Raw genomic sequence first — 17,256 nt, 5'->3', positions numbered from 1 at the left:
CAGGGCATGAGCCTTCAGGCAGAACAAGGCTGTAAGGTCCTGGGAGTGAGACATCCTGAGAAGGGAAGTGATGAAAGAGGCAAATGCTGGGTGAGAAGGATCTCAAAGAAGAACTTTGCCCCTTGGTCAGTGCATCACTGATTGTGATACTGTCTAGGTGGCTGGACTTTGAACCCTTTTCAGCTATTTGTTGATAAAGGGAATCTTTGAATGTGATGGCTTTCTAGATCCCATTTGTGGAATTCAGTTGCCTCAGATTTCCCAGTCCTATGCCAGCTCTGCCAAGTAACTTTCATGCATGGGTTTTATGCTATTTCCAATGCTCAGCATACAACCTGTGTTTTTTTCTGGGACTCCCAAAGATACACTAAATGCACTGAGCTGAAAAAAGTCCCTCCCTATTTTCTGAAATGTGGTCCTCACCAGGGTCCTTGTGGCATCCTCAAGCATGGACATCCAAAATAAGCGGGGGAAAATCACTCTTCTCTTAGTGATGAGGCAGCATGTGGGAAGACATCATTTACGTAACCGTGTACTGCCAACCTGGAACTTTGCACATGTCTGTGAAGTTGACCAAGCTTGTTAATTTCAAAATTTTGAATTCATTGTAAATTGCTTTATAAGGTTATTTTTATCATATTGAATTGTAGTTCTTTATGAATATGTATTTTAACCATTAGACAACTCATGGGTGAGAATTATGACCTGCTTAACTTTGTACCAGAGAGTTCAATAATGCCTGGGAAATAGTAGTTATTCAGTAAGTGGAAAATGTTGTTCAACTGAATGAAAAGATTAGATATAATCTAAACCACCTCCCTGGGCAACTGGCAATGCCCATATTATGCCTTGAAGCACACTGAACTCAGATGCAAGAGTAGAAATTATTTTAACAAGCCCAATGTGCTTTGATAAATGGAAAATTATAGCTATTTCTTTTTTCTATCATCATCAAAACAACTTATGAAATTGAAAGCTAATAAACATATGAGTATTCAGGTGTCAGATGGGCACTAGACTTATCTGGGTGATCACTTGATAATGTATATAAATCTCTAATCACTATGTTGTACACCTGAAATTAGTATTATATTGTATATTAGCTGTAACTGAAAAATCAAAAAATTATAAATTATAAATATATAAATATAGGAGTCATTAAATGCCATAAGAGAGTACTACCGTTGAGTTTACAAATGATTCCTGTTGTTCAATTGCGTATGGCAGGAATGAAAAAAGGTGAAGAAAGATTCAGTTCTGTGGGTGAATAATTTTCCAATTGTGGGCTGATTGTGTCCTTCCCTTCTACCCCAAATCCATATGTTGAAGCCCTAACCCCCAGCACCTCAGAATGTGACTGTACTTAGGAGAAAGGGCCTTTAGAGGGGTGATTAGGTTAGAGGGGCCCAGTCCAATGTGACTGGTGTCCTTATAAGAGGAAAAAATTTGGTCACATGGAGTGACACCGGGCACGTGTGTGTAAATAGGAAAGGCCATGTGAGGACACAGCAATAATGTAGCCATCTGCAAGCCAAGGCCTCAAAAGAAACCAGACCTGCTGGCACCTTAATCTTGGACTTCCAGCTTCCAGAGCTGTGAGAAAATAAATGTCTGTTGTTTAAGCCCCCCAGTCTGTGGGATTTTGTTATGACGGCCCTAGCAGACTAATACAGCCACCTACTTTTCAGCATTTGCAGGATCCAAAGATTAGAAAATGTGAAAAATAAATGGGAGGTGATGGTAATCGATGTGACCCTTTTCTTGTTTTAATGAAAGTATTATAAATGTCACAGTGGAGTATGAAAGAATCTGTGTGAGTTTTACTCATATCTCTCAATTCTGACCCCAAGAGCCAATCTTGGAAGAGGTCAAGTGGGATCTTCCACAGAGGCGCCAGGAACGAAGTGGCTCAAAATAGACTCTTTGGTGGAGTCCCTATTGAAATATTGTGTTCCCATGACATTTCCATGTGTCGTTCGCGGCCCTCCCCTCCAATCGTTGCAATTAGCAAAACTGTAGGCGTGCTGGGTAACTGCGTCTTTCACATAGAGCTTTGTTTATGGCCAGCCTTGCTTGAATTAAACTATTTGACCTTATCTACCAACTAGAGTGCTGGTTAACAAATGAAAAAAAACAAATGTAATTTCTTTCTTATACTGTATAATGATGGTTCTGTTTTCTTTGTTTCCTTCCTGTTCTTAGGTTCTGTGGGAAACCCATGGGAAGTGAGAGCTTCTATCCAGGGTATTTCACTTCAAATAATTTCATCTCTTTTGTTCTTTCTCTCATCTATTCCACTGTGTTTTTTTTAATATACTCAAGGGCAAGACTAATAGCTGAGCAGCATTCTGCTATGAAATTTGAGTGACGTGAATTCTTAATCAAAATTTCAAGAATAAAAACTTTGACGATGATATCACCCATAATTGTCACTTGTATGCACTTGACATTGTCAGTTTACATTAACCAGCATAAAATATTTAATTAGTGCAGCAAAAAGGGGGAAAAAGTGCTATATGGGAAAAAAGAATGATTGCTCTTCTATTACCCATTTGAGGGTAATAGAAGGGATTTTTTTCAGTTCTATTCTTATGAAAATACCTTTGTTGGGCTTTTCAGAGTATGAAAGGAGTGGACCCTGGCCCACCTCTATTCCCCACTGTGTTGTCTGGAAGGGTGCTTCAGAATAGACATAATGCTGAGTTATTCTACAAAATGCAGTCAGAGGAAATTTATGACTTATGGAGAATAGAAGAGGGGTGAGATGTGACAAGAATGATGAGCCGGGGTAACATGACACCTGGAGTGGGGGATTAAAGAGCTCAGCCAAGAGATGTTCCCCAAAGTGCAGGACAGGGCAGCAGGGAACTTGGCTATTATAGTTTGTAACTCTGCCAATTCTACTCCCCAAAACCTTAATAAGACTACTTTACAAACGAGGGCCTTGTTTCTGGAAAATTAAAACTCTAGTGCTTTCCAAGTGAGAGTTAGTAAGAGGAGGCAAAAAATAATTACCACAGGAGGCCAAATGCAAATGAGATTCAGTAGGACCAGGACCTCAAAGACAACAGGTGACAGAGACTGTAAACCCACAAGAAATCCACAGAAATTTTGAAGAGAGAGCACCGGACGCAGATGGAATAATTATCCAGCCGCTCTCAAAATGTTCTCTGTAGGCCCCTCCCTCCCTGAGCAGCCCCGGGGGAGGAAGTGGGAAGAGAGGAGGGAGAAAGCAGGACCTGTAATTCGTTGTTGGAGACCTACTCGGTGTTGGACATCTTAAGTGAATCATCTCATTGAATCTTCTACACAACCCTTTAATATAGGAATGATTTTCTATTTTATAGATGAGGAGACTGAACCTCAGAAAGACTGAGCAGGTAGCTCATAGTTACGAAGTGTCAGGGTACATTATGTGACTCGAAAACAGTGTTCAGAAGTGGGGAATTTCATGACTTAGGGCTCCCTCCTTCCATTTCTTCTTCCTTCTTCCTTTTTGTTGTCTATCTTGAAATGAATGGTCATAACTTTACATAGTGAAGGCACATTTTGAATAAATAATGACGTAAGTTTATAATCGTATTTTTTTTAAAGATTTTATTGGGGAATTGGGGAAGGGGAACAGCCAAGTTGTTGTCCTTCAGTCTTAGTTGTGGAGGGCGCAGAGCTCAGCTCCAAGTCCAGACCCCATCTGGCTGCCCGTCGACAGCTCATGGCTGTTCAGCTCAAGGTACAATGTTCAATCTTAGTTGTGTGTGGGTGTAGCCCACCATCCCATGCAGGAGTCCAACTGGTGATCTTGTTGTTAGGAGCATGTGCTCTCACCAGCTGAGCCATCCTGCCACCTGTTGGCAGCTCAGCAGCAGCTCAGCTTGGGCGCAGCTCACTGGCCCATATAGGAATTGAACTGGTGACCCTGTTGCTCAGAGCTCACGCTCTTAACCAACTGAGCGACTTGGCCGGTCCTATAACCTTATTTTGTTCTAGAATTTTAACAAAGGCAACATATTTGAAGTTAATTTTCAACAGGCCTGACAAAGTGGTGATGATTATGACTGTAGTTATTTATTTTCTATCCATGAATTCAAGGTAAATTTGCAAACCTCTACAGAGGACCTGACATCAGCAAACAACCAGGGCTGGGGTGGGACCAGGAAGGAGGGAGTTCACTATAGTTCCACCTCTTCTGTCTAAGGGGTATGTACTTCGGTGGGAGCTTACCGAATGCTTCATGAGTTTCAGCAAGGAGCCAGGAACCATGGTAGGGACAGAAAAGCAGAGAAGCCAGGGCTCTCACTTTGGGTTGCTCACCAATTCTAGAACATGAGTCAGGCCTGACAAGGAAAAAGCACATAACGTGTGTGTGCGCCAGCCTGGAGACGCAAGAAGGCCTTTCTGGAGGACGTTGACCCAACAGGTGGCTCCCTTATGGGGATTGGAGAGTGAGGAGGAGGCGTTCGGTAGTTGCATCATGAGGGAAGATGAGGGGTAGCAGTTGTTTATTTTTCCTAATTTGTCCTCACCCATAGTGAGCAGTATGGTCTCCCACCCCCTCAGCTGCACGTAGTTATGGTTTATACCCAATAGCTTTCTCTTAGCTCATGATTCAAAGGAGTGTTGCTGGGTTTCCTTTGGGGCCCTGCATTTATTTGTTGTGGTCTGGTGGTTTGTTCTGGCAAAATGTACTCCGTGGAGTTTTACAGCTTGCTGTGTGTGTGCATGGGCATCTTTCCACCCAAGCAGCATGTTTACAAATGCCAGCCCTCCGTTTTCTGAAAATACTGCTGAAAAGAGCAACTGTGTTGGGATGTGCCATGTGTTTGAGGAGACCGGGCAGCCAACCACTAGAACTAGCTCTTCCTGATGTTTTTGCTCAGAATCACTCTTCATGGTGCCGGGTTCTCCAGCACTCTGCAATCCCCAAAGGGCCTATTCTCTGTTGACATGCTGTTATTTTGAAAGTTAAAACCTTTTCAGGCAATTCCTGCTATGCTTAGTATAATAATACACTGATATAATTTGTCACACATCCTAGAAAACCACTCTTTATAAACTCTCTGTATTACTGAGTTTATCAAAACTCCTTAGGGAACATATTCTAAGAGCTCCTAGAGTTAATCAACAATAACTAATGTGAATGTTTTAAAATTCATCTTTCCTGTGCAAGTCCCTTTTTGAGAGAGAGAGCTCATCTTACTTTACTGGTTTTTAATCGATAGTCAGATAATTCCCTCTTCGTTGCTACTTCCATTACCTTCCTGCCTTCAAAAATTTTCACTTCTGTTGTCGTTTGATGTTTCTTTTACTATATTTCTCACTTTCAAAAACATATAGGTCAGGGGCCGGCCAAGTGGCGCGTTGGTTAAGAACTGGCTTGGGACGCCAGAGGGCCCCGGTTCGGATCCCACATATGAGCAGTGACACTGCCCTCCACAGCTAAGATGCTGAGCAACAGCTCACCCTAAAGCTGGGCTGCCGTGAGTCGCCGGCAATGGCGTAGGCTGCAGCCCCTTCTGCAGTGGGTTGCCATGGGCTACCGTGTGTAGCCAGCAGCCAGCGTGAGCGGCCGTCCAGAGGCTGGCGACTGATCTGCCTCGCCTGGGAAGAGCACAATGATGGTGCCAATTTGGGCCAGTGAAGCAATGTCCTCTACAACTAGACTGAAGAACAAAAGGACAGCAACTTGTCTGTTCCCCTTCCCCCAATTCCCCAGCACTGTTCCCATCCCCCCAGTTCCCCAATAAAAAATCTTTAAAAAAAAAAAACATATAGGTCAGTGGCAATTAAAGGGCTTCCAATTACTTGTTATAGTTGTAAGCTCTTTTTCTCTATGTTATTTTCCCAGTGTTAACCCTGAATATGGACTAGCAAATTCATATGGAAGAGAGAATAGGTGTGCTGTTTCACACACTCAGGAGCTCCCCAATTCAGGAATTGGCTGGATAGGGAAGATTTTATTATGTGGTGACACTAGCTAGCTGAGTGCATTACTGAAGCTTGCCTGCGATAGACTTCAGAAATAGACCAAAGATGGTGGGAAGTTTGAGAAATCTAAGGAAACATAGGAGCCACTCTTAAGGTTGGAGGTCAAAAATGATTGGTAGGAAAGGGAGCATCTCACAATATGAAAATGCCATAAAAGCAAAATGCACATTTCTGTAGACCTATTGATTTTAGTAGCTGTAGCACCGGTGGTTCTGGTGGTAGAGGGCAGTGACCATCCTTCAGACCTGCCACCATTCTATTTTCTTCCTTGTCAGATGTTCTCAATTTATTGTGAATGTTTTCTCTGCCTAAATTTTGGTGGCGATTTTTGAGGACTGGTAGCTGGACTAATTTAATTTGTATTCATTTATTTGTCCATCAAATCGTTGTGTGTGTGTGTTTATGCCAGGTACTGTTTTAAACATGGGCTACTGCTTTAGATTCAGTCATTTATTTCAGTTCCTTACTGGCCCACTTACACATTTCATCTGAATCAGTCATTTTAAAAGGTAACATTTTTTTTTTTAAGGGAGAATGTTTATTGGGTGTAGTGGCCTAAAGAAAAAGATAGTGTCTGCTGCTTGTTCTTAGAGGGGAAATTCCAGAGGTGTCAAGGGGGAGTTAAAAGCATCATCTGGGGGAAAAAAAGGAATCATCTGAACCACAGCACCTCCTCCCCAACTCAGTTTGAGTTCTTTAATAAGGCGCACTCCTGCCTTTACCCACAACAGGTCCTACTTGTGAGTTCAGCAAGGTCACCCCTTGGGGGTCCCTTTATTGCAAAGCTAGTGCATCAGAACTAGTGGGCTCATGTTCTCTTGGCTTAATAATGTGATCCTAGCTACAACTATAGGATTGAAATTCTAAAAATCAAAATATTTTCTTGGACAGGTTATATTATTTGGAACAAAATTGTCTCAACTTTATTGTACATTTAACACATTGTGGACCAGTAATGCAGATTTGAGTCTATATATTTAAATGCCCCGTCCTCAATGTGTTAAGCTAATTTTTTCTTATTTATAAAAATGTGAGCCGAGCAACAAAGCAAAAATAGTACAAGAGACTTATTCCAGCAAAATAAAACCTTCCTTCTCTCCCTTTGAATCAAAGTCTCTTTTCTCTCAAGGCAATACCTGCCAAGAGTTTCTTATACTAAAAATTTTCTACACATACACAAATTTTCATGTGTACATATGTGTGTACAGGCATATTTGTACATTTCAACCAAAACATATTTGCTGTGTTAGCTATCTATTGCTATGTAAAAAATCCACACAAACATAGATGCTTAAAACAGCACACATTTGTGACCTGACAGTATCTGTGAGTCAGGAATCTTCGCATGGCTTAACTGAGTCCTCTGTTTCAGGGGGTTTCCTGAAGCTACCATCAAGGTATTCTCCAGAATTGGGGTCCTATGTGAAAGCTTGACTGGGGAAGGGTCCATGTTTAAGCTCGTTTATAGAGTTGTTAGCAGGATTCACCTCCCTTAAGCTTGTTGGACTCAACTCTCTTAGGTCCTAGCTACCTGTTCCTCATCAAATGGACCTCCCCATCTTGGCAACCTGCCTTATCAAAGCCAGAAAGGAAGAGAGTCTGCTAGCAAGATGGGAGTTACAACTCTATGTAATGTAGTCACAAAGTGACATCCCATCACCTTTGTCATATTCCATTGGTTAGAAGCAAGTCACAGGTCCTGCCTACACTCAAGGGGGGGAGATTATACAAGTGCATGAGTACCAACAGGTGGGGACTGTTGGGGGCCATGTTAGACTCTTTTCTGCATTATCTAAATATTGAATGTTAGTGTTGTCTGTTCCCCTACATAATAGTACTCTGCAGAGGAAAATTTGCTGTATGACCAATGATACTTTTTGATCTTCTTGCTTTACCTTTCCTTACTTCAGCCATGACTACAAGTAACAAAACAAAACAAAAAAGGGCATGTCAGTGGTAAAACAGAACCCTTATTCCAGAAATGTAATTAACAGCCAACATGAAATAAAGACTATTTATTTATTGTGAATAAACTAAAACATTATCACCAGGAGAGATGGGTGAGAATCTCCAAACTACAGTAGCTAATATTAAATACTAGGGGTGGTAGTTAGAACAATGAACAGCTGAGACAGCAGAGGCGGTGATCAGTGAGTCTGGCCCTATTGAAGAACCTGCCTGTAAGACTGGCTGTTCCTGTGTGAACCCATCAGTTATGAATAATGGGGAGACTTTGGATGGGGATTCTGGGGGAGGGATCTTCAGAATGGTGATAATAGGGGACTCTGGAGGGAGCTCAGGGCAGTTACTATTTACTAAACATTAAAGACATTTTAATAACTTAATAATTAGGATATAAGTTCTCTTACTAATAGCTAATGATAATAATAGCTAACCCTTATTGAGCTATTTTTCAACATATAATACTTGTAATACACAGAAAGGTAATGTAGCAACATTGCCTGTACTAGTTTCTAAGCTCTATTAGAGGGGCTAACAGTCCATGTGATTTATAGCTCTTTATTTAAAGAGCCAACAATATATAGGACAATTTATTCAAAACGTATCTGTAGAGCACCTGCTATGTGCCAGGCCCTGTACTAGTTGTTAGGGATGCAAAACAAAGAAACAAAAGCATAGTTTGAACTGCAATGCATAATTTCTATAATATAAACATATCCAGTCATATCTTTAAAACCCTAAGCTTTTGAGGACACTGACTCATTTGAAACCTCACGGCATTTACCTGTTGGGGCCTATTACAAACAATAAAGAGTTGGAGGCCCAGCTCTGACCATGAGAAATGCAAGATGTTAGGGAGTTGTCCACGATCACACAGGGAGCTCCCTGGAGCTTGGCAGATTGTCTCAGATTATCCACTACCTTGTTTTGAAATTAGAGTATGAGGTTCTCCCCTCTCCCCTGAACTATTACATATTTTGTTACTAGGGAGTGCTTCTGTTGTTAATTGTTTTGATGGGATTTTTAAAGCAACTCCCCTCTCCCTTAATATTGTGGGTCTGGATCAAAATACAAACAGAAGACCAAATACCATGTGGCTGAATATTTAAAAGATATAAGTCAAGCCAACAAAATAAATGTACTCTATCTTCCAACCTTGCCGAATGTGCCTTTCTAATGACCTGCAGGCCCGCTTTGAATGGAGAATTCGAGGCCTGTCCCAGCGCATGGCGGGGTGAGAGGAGAGCCGGCTCCTGGCCTGAGTCCTGCCTCCCTTCTGTTTCCACCCCTGACCGTTTCCTCATTGTGAAGTGCCTGGCATAGATTTGTGGGATCCAGCCTGTATGTCCAGGCTCCACCCACATGCCCCTCAAACAGCTGCTCTTTGGTCCCCGTAGGACCTTAGAGTGGGCTCAAGAGAGGCTCCCTCAGGCCCCAACAATCCTGTGGGTAGGGAATTCCAGAGTCCGTGACCCAGAACGTGGTCTTGAACTGCATCATGTGACACAGTAGCCACATGTGGCCATTGAGCACTGGTTGTAATGTGCTATCAAAGTAAAGCACACACTGGGTTTTGAAGACTTAATATGAAAAGTGAAGAACATAAAAGATCTCATTAATATTCTTATATTGATTGTGTTAAAACGATAATATTTTTGACGTATTGGGTTAAATAACATATATCATTAAAATTGTTTTTACCTGCTTCTGTTTTACTTTCTAATGTGATTACTAACAACTTTAAAATTATATGTGTAGCTTGCATTTGTTGCTCCCCTACCATTTCTATTGGGCAGTGCCGGTCTAGAAGGAGGAAATGGGGTGTGCTAGGGCATGCCCCTTGGTACCTTGGGCTCCTCGCCTTATGAGGGGAAGAGCCAGAGCAGAGCCCTCTAAGGCATGGGGTCCCAGGCAGGGGCCCCTCTTGGCCAAGGGTGGTTTCACTTTAAGGTGATGTTCCTAATTAATTTGTTCTCCCACCTTCTCATGGCTAAATGACCTTCACATCTCTCTCCCTTTTACCCACAGGTGGTTTTACCTGAGGCACGAAGATAGCCTTTCCCTACTGCCACATGACAGCCACTTTGAATTAATATATACCGGGCACAGGAAGTAAAGTTATGTATTAAGAATTATCTTTTGAGAAGCTGTTATTCTTTGGGTAAGACAGAATCCAATCACTAAGCAATTCTTTACAGGCACCGAACCTCCTCCCTTTAGTTTAGAGAACACATTTGTCTTTCTGAATTGATTGTTCTAGTAGAGTGATGACATAAGGATCAGGAATATTTTTTTGGATTCAAGGGGTGAACATTTTTCTGTATGTGTTAGGGGCTAACATAAACTCTGTTGACTTACAATACAGATACTTTCTAAGAAGAAAATGTACTTATCCAGTCTCTAGAGAAGGAAACATTAGACAGTCCCTTATGACTTGCTTAAGAAGTTCATGTTTATGGTATATTTCTTTATGGCAGCTTTAACAATTTATAATGAGTGCTTTAGACCATGGCTTTAGAGTTTCAACGGAAACAATGACTTATTTAGGCTCTTGCTCCTGAATAAATTTGTTTTGAGCTTACAAGTAGGAAAGATTAATGATTTAGATGTTTGAAATCTCTTTAGCTTATTGCTTCTTTTCTTATTGTGGCAGAGAGTGGCTAGCTATTAATAAAACTGTTTTTCCTCCTGAATACAAAGTTGGATTACATTACCCAGACGCCCTGTAGTTAGGTGTGGCCATGTGACCGAGACTGGCCAATGGATGTTAGCGGGAGTGATGCAATCCTGCCCACACAATCATTTACTCTTGCTCCTTTTCTTCTTGTGCCTGTAGATGCAGAGTATCCAGGGGAGAGAGTCAGAATCTTCATTTTAACAAGATCCCAGGTGACACCTATGCACATTATCATTTGAAAAGCACTACCCTAGGAGATGACAGAGATGCTAGGTGGAAGGAGCACAGATCCCTGTCTTGTGGCTTGGAGGAGAGTCACCCATAGGACTAGCCACCTTAGATTGATGCATGTGCTGAAAATCAAATTTTATTAGTATTAAATCACTGAGATTTGGGGGTTATTTGTTACAGCAGTTAGCCTTCCCTGGCTAGTATACTCACAAAGTATTTGGAGAACTTTGTGTACCTATAATGTATTCCCTTCTTCTAATAGGTCCTGCCCACCAAAATGATCTTGTACCTCTGCTATCCGAATTTTTTAATAAAGACCGATAGACCTTGGAAGTGATATTAGTGAAATCTTGTGGATAATATTCAGAAATCACCCAAATTACAAAACACTGGCAAGTTTCATTTGCCATATATATATAGTAAATGTCCCTCTCTCCCCCATCTTTCAATTTTTTCCCCCCAACTGCCTCCTTCACTTCCCAGTAGCACTAAAGTTAAGGGGTGAAAATTGCCCTTGCTTCTATGAATGGATGAGATCACTCATTGCAAATGATTTTATTTTGCAAATGATCATTGCAAATGATCATTTTGCAAATGATCATTGCAAAATCCTCAATGGAAGCCAAATTATAACAAAATACAGAGGCAAGCGTATAAATGTTTATTTCTCTTAATTGAATGATCTTATTTTCACTTGACTACCTTTAATTTCTTTAGGTCAACATTGGTATCTATAGCTTAATTACACAAGTTAAGATGATAAAATATATCTTCTTGTTATCACAGGGGGTACAATCATTTACATATCCATCTACTCACTCATTTATTCATTCCTCATATAGAATAATCTGTTGTACCTATGACAGGTACAGAAAAGCCCTCCAAGATCAGCCTCTAAGGTGTTAATGAAAGATTTACTGATTTTTTAAAAACTCCTTATAGATCTGGAGCTGCCAGGTATTCACAAGATAGATGAGTTCATTGGATGTGTATGTATGTATTTGAGTGTCTCTGAGTAGCTGTCTGTGTTGAATTGGGCAGAGCCAATATTTTAAAACCTTCATCAGAATTCTGTATATTAATACATTTTTAGTTAAAAAATCTATGTAATTTTCTGCTGATTTTCTTACCTTGTATGTAGAACTAAATTATTAAAGCACAATCATGTATAAGCCTCATCATTTTCCTTAGACACATATATGTGCACACACATGCACACACACACACATATGTATGTATACATACTCCCATGCACACACGTGCACACATGCTCAAAGGAAAAGAAAGAAGCTGAAAGGATTTGCCTGTGCATGCATGCATGCACATATGTATAAACATACATATCCCTGCCACTTCTCTTCTTTTATTCAGCCTGTCATTGTGGAGAGGAATGACAACTTCCATTTGTTGCCAAAATTCAAGCTGAAGAATATAATATACAAGAACCACCAGCCCAGTGGTAGAAAAAAGACGATTCTTTGAAGCTTTTCACAGTTGCTCTACACAGGCAATAGACCAGTGCTTCTCAACATGGGGTCCATCGAGGTGTTGAAGAGATTACTTACCATTGTGATTGAGATTTTACCAAATTTCAGCTGTCCTTCACTTCTCACCTAAAATATCTTGGGGATGCAGAGTTGTTGTTTTTTAAAGGGGGCAATGTCTCTTTCTGAAGCCGAAGGTGACGGAAACACGTGTTCTCTGGTTTCTATTGTAAGGCTTGATAGCCTAATAACACATTTTGGCTTCATTGTTATCCTCTGCAGTGGCAGAGAAGAGGAAACAGCCAATAATAACCACAAAATGTGAGTTCAGTTTGCCTGAACATTCATTTTGAAATCTGAATTTATTGACAAGCGCTTTATGTGCATTTTCTCATTTAATCCTTACAGCCTTTGGGATAGGTACTATTATTATACTGTTTGCAGAGGAGGAAACTGAGGCACAGAGAAGTTAAGTAACCTGTCTAATGTCACTTAGGATTCTCACCCAAGCTGTCTGGCTCCAGGAGCTGGGCTTTTAATCACATTGATAAACTGGCTTGTTCCTCCTGGTCATTCCCTAAGGCCTTGCATTTTGGGACTCTGGATCTGGCTAACTCACTTAAATTTGGAAGTTTCACAAAGATTCAGGCTGCTCAGGGATATGAAAATGACTCAGGGTGGGGCTTCCAAAGAAATCAATTTCATTGCCTTCCTAATGGGCTGTGCTAGTTTGCAAAAATCAAGAACTGTAATGATTTAAGATGCGTTTGAATTCTTTTAGATTTCCATAGAACCTCACTCAGCAGTCCTTTTGAGATGATGTCATAGTTTTTTGTAAGCTGGTAATGCCTTCCAGGGGAGGAAGCCAATGTATTTTACAAATGTCAGCTTATCCTTACAATACCTTGAGGCTAGCGAATAATATGTAGTTACCTTTGGGGGACTATAAAAATTAGGTTGTGGTTTTTAAAGTTTATTTTTATACCAGATCTTATACACTTCTGTGCATACACTATCCACATAATATTATATATTATGTGTTATACGCATGCGTACGCGCGCGCGCGCGCGCACACACACACACACACACACACATGCCAAAGTTTCATGAACACTTATTCTTAGTATATGTGATATACCTTGATGTATTTCATTCTGTTCCATTCCTTTCCACTAAAAAGAATGCTGCGTGTGATTCACAAAGCTGACTTCATTACCTACGAATGGGATATAACCTGCAGTTTGAAAACCACGGCACTGAGGGACTCCCAGCGTTTGTGGGTGTAACTCAGGCAGCGCTCTGCTGACTCGTTATTGATCTTTTGCAACTGCCACCAATTGTGACTTTAACGCATTAGCTTTTTAAGTACATGAAAAGTTAGAAGTTTGGCATTAGATCTAGCACTGTGTCCTAGAATCCTTTATATGTGCTCAGTGGATATTTAATGAGTGCCAACTGTGTGCCAGGCACCGGCATTCCATGAGCGGCTCAAACAGAGTCACTCCACTTGAGGACCTGACCATCTAGTGGGGCGGGGGGAGGCCAGAGAGAAAACAAATACATCGTCTGTCAGGCGGTGGTAAGTGCTACTGAAGAAAAATAAAGCAGGCTGCACTGTAGTGCTGTCTTGGCAGAGGACTGCTTCCCAGCTCTTCCCGACTCGCACCATATCTGGCTCTTGTCTTGCTCTCAAACAGCAGTTCTCAGCCAGTGGCTATTTGGGCCTCCTAGGGGACATTTGCCAATATCTGTTGTCACAACCGGGAGAGGGGGTGCTACTGGTATCTAGTGGATAGACTGGGCATGCTACTAACACCCTACAGTGTACAGGACAGCCACCCACAGCAACGAATTACTGAGCTCAGAATGTCAACAGTGCCAAAGCGAGGAAGACTTGCTCGAGAGCCATGCTTGGGGGTCCAGTAGACTTTCCAAAGCGGGCATGGAAAAGCAAAGTCCTTTCCCCTGGGGTCCCTACTTCTGGCCCAGGAGAGCCTGTGCCAGAGCCTGTCTTGGTGACAGAATTATTTTCTGAAGAGCCCCAGCATTACTGGCACCAGGGTGCTGCCCTTGTGCTTAGACTTGCCAAGGATACTCGCCCATAAAATGTGCGTTCAGGGAAAGAGCCATTATGATAAGACACATTTTTCCGTTCTTCTCCATTAACCTCATGCCTTGATTGGGTGATGGGCATTTCCACAGGAGCTGGCCATCTGGGTTTTGAGCCTGTCTTGTGACTTTTATTTAAAAATATTCTGTGACCCCAAGATTCTTGGAATCAAAACAACCTCTTGGCACCCTCCTGCCCCCTCCCCTCAATATAATAACTAAATAGAAATATCCTCTTTGTTATGGCCGTGGCTCCAAGAGAACATGAAAGGTTCACTTCCTTTTCAAGAGTGCTTCATACTTCTCCCTTTCGTATCCTCTTGATAATCGGTCCTCAGCTGCTCGAATTTCCCACCCATAAAGCGACTTGGGAGGATGCTCAGGCCGCCTGTGAGAGGGAATATCCCTTTAGATGCTCTCCCGCTGTGCAGAGAGCACGCTAGCAACCCCCTTACTGCCCTGAGTGCGTGGCAGGGAGGGCCAGCACGCTGGCTTCCCCCTGGAGACATGCTTCAGCCCTGTGTGCTCCTGACTGAGGCAAGACCATGCAGGACTAGTAAGCAGCCTGGTGCAGAACCAAGTGCCCCGATCTCACACGATTCTTAGGAACTGCCTCTGAGCCCCCCAGCCATAAGGTAGGGAAGCTCCAGGATGTTTCCAGGAGTAGGTTTGAGAAGGGAATTTCAGAACCTCCTCCCCAAGAATATCCCACATAATTTAACTCTTAGGGTTTGCTAGAAATACCACTCTCTGTCTCAGTGTATAGCCAAGCCTGAAGTGGACCTCATCAGACTGTATGGACTGCTTGCTAAGGTTTAGGTCCTGGTCCCCACCCCTCCTGCAGGCCAGATTGGGAGGGACTTGGCACCTGGATAGAGCTTCAGATGACCACCGACCCATCAGAGCTCATTGACCAGGCGTGTCATGGCTGTGAGTGTGAGGGTCACACCGATGTCAGGAGGTAGCAGTTTGGGTGGCTGGTAGCCCTCACAGAGGCCCTCTTGCAGAATGGACCTATCACATTTTTCTCACTGGATATGAAAAAGGAAGGGATTTCAGGACATTCAATTTTGCATGGAAAGGAAAGGAGTCAGGGTGGTTACCTGGGCCTTCAGGTCTCAGGCAGGCCTGTTCTCTGGGGAGTATGTTAAGAGATTGATTTCCCCTGCCTGCGAACTATCCCGTACATGGTAGAGGGACTGCACTGTGTGTCATGGGATGGCCATTCATGAAATGGAACTTTTTTGTTATTGCAATTATTAAATGTTTTCCTGGCCACTTCTCTGCTTTGACCAGGAATCTTCCCCCCAAAAAACATCCTCTCTGACCTCTCAGAACCTTGGATAATTCTCTCATTGTGTTTACCGTTTTCATAGGATGCACCTGGAACTCTTATCTGGTAAATATTCCAGCACAAGAAAGGAAGCAAAAGAAGGCGAGCAGGGTGCCTGAACAATATTACTTTTAGAATCTTCAGTCAGTCATATTTGTGCTTCATGGCCTCTATGCCAATAATCAACTGGTTTTTTTTTTCACTAGAGACAGAGATAGGTTGTGACCCATCCTATCTATAATGACTTGCCTCATGCATGCATGCATGCATGCATTCAACAAAACTTTATTGCGTGCATATTATGGTTTAGGCATGGAGCTGGACTGGCCCTGTGAGATATGCAAAAGTAAAATAAGACACATTGGTCCTCTCAAGCAAGTTTGAGTGGAACAAAGAAGAGTAGGTACTGACTTAGCAAGCTGTAAACGTATCCTGGCTGACAGTGGTTTAGGATAAAGCAAGGCACTGCACAAATGTCAAATGAGTGAGGTCAGTGAGGTCAGTGAGGCTGCATCAGAGGTTCCTTGCGGGTGGGCACTGTGCTGAGATGTTGCTGAGTCGCCAGTGCGGTGCCTGGTGGCCGTACGTGCTTCATAAGTGTCAGCTGAACGACTGTAGTAGCACTGAGGGAGAGAGAAGGAAGAGATGCTTTCTGGAATGATCCATAGAGGATAAGGGTTGAGGAGACTGGCCTAGGAAGATGGGCCGTGCTGGTCCCCACTCCTTCTTAATCTGGTAATGAATGAACTCTCAGCCCATGGGGTTTGGGTAAATGTGTCTGTATCTTGATGCCATGAATATCATTAAGAGATGCCCTTCCTTGCTCCCCCAGGATCCCGCCAAGGTTCCTCCCCCACCCCCACCTCAGGACTTATTGGAAGGACATAGAATTCTGTGGAGGGAGCTCTCAGTTGAAAATAAATAATACAATAAATTGCAAGTGACAAATCTCAGGTGAAGCCCCAAGTCACTGTGCAGATTCTTCCAATCTGCTGAGTTACAATAAGGTGGAATTTGTTTGATGTCCCATAGCAGCAAGATAAATCACTTGTTTTCAAGCAATTTGGGTTGTGGGGAGGCATGCATTTTGGAGAACCATATTTGAGGAACCCAAGAATGGGATGCACTGTCCCATCTCCCACCCCACACCATGGGGAGAGATGACACAAGGCATGCTTCTTCACGAATGTTGGAAATCCCTGAAAGAAGGAGAGAATGGCTTTCTGCTCCTTAACTTAGGTTTGCTGAGGGCAGGGCGTGCAGACGTTCGCTTGTGCCTTCACAGCAGGGGGAAAGACCACAGAAACAGATGTCACCAAAAGGGGTAAGAAAAAAAGGGGGTGAGGATTCCAGTTGGCACACAGGGCCAGTTGAGGACATGGCTATGGACCAGCTGTGCTATGTCCTGTTTCCACTGAAATGCCTCTACCCACACATCAGACTATTCTCTCTCTTTTTGTTGCTGCCAAGAAAG

At 42.5% G+C, this 17,256-nt stretch overlaps 1 protein-coding gene across 11 annotated transcripts in view; it reads left to right on the top strand.

The window, feature by feature from the left end:
• The window catches only part of RGS6 (regulator of G protein signaling 6), a 490,473-nt gene that overhangs the window by 210,848 nt on the left and 262,369 nt on the right, over positions 1-17,256 (top strand). The window contains exon 2 of one of the 11 annotated variants that reach the window (XM_019640415.1): positions 10,784-10,836. The exons of the other annotated variants lie outside the window; for them this stretch is intronic. The gene's annotated coding sequence lies outside the window, so the exon portion shown is untranslated. The remainder of the gene's footprint in view (positions 1-10,783; positions 10,837-17,256) is intronic. 11 annotated transcript variants of the gene reach the window in all.

This window comes from Hipposideros armiger, unplaced genomic scaffold (genome assembly GCF_001890085.2).
Source record: "Hipposideros armiger isolate ML-2016 unplaced genomic scaffold, ASM189008v1 scaffold_49, whole genome shotgun sequence".
In the NCBI taxonomy this organism is placed as follows: Eukaryota; Metazoa; Chordata; class Mammalia; order Chiroptera; family Hipposideridae; genus Hipposideros; species Hipposideros armiger.
The sequence above is the reverse complement of the archived record's forward strand: the minus strand, read 5'-3'. Positions and strand labels throughout refer to the sequence as shown.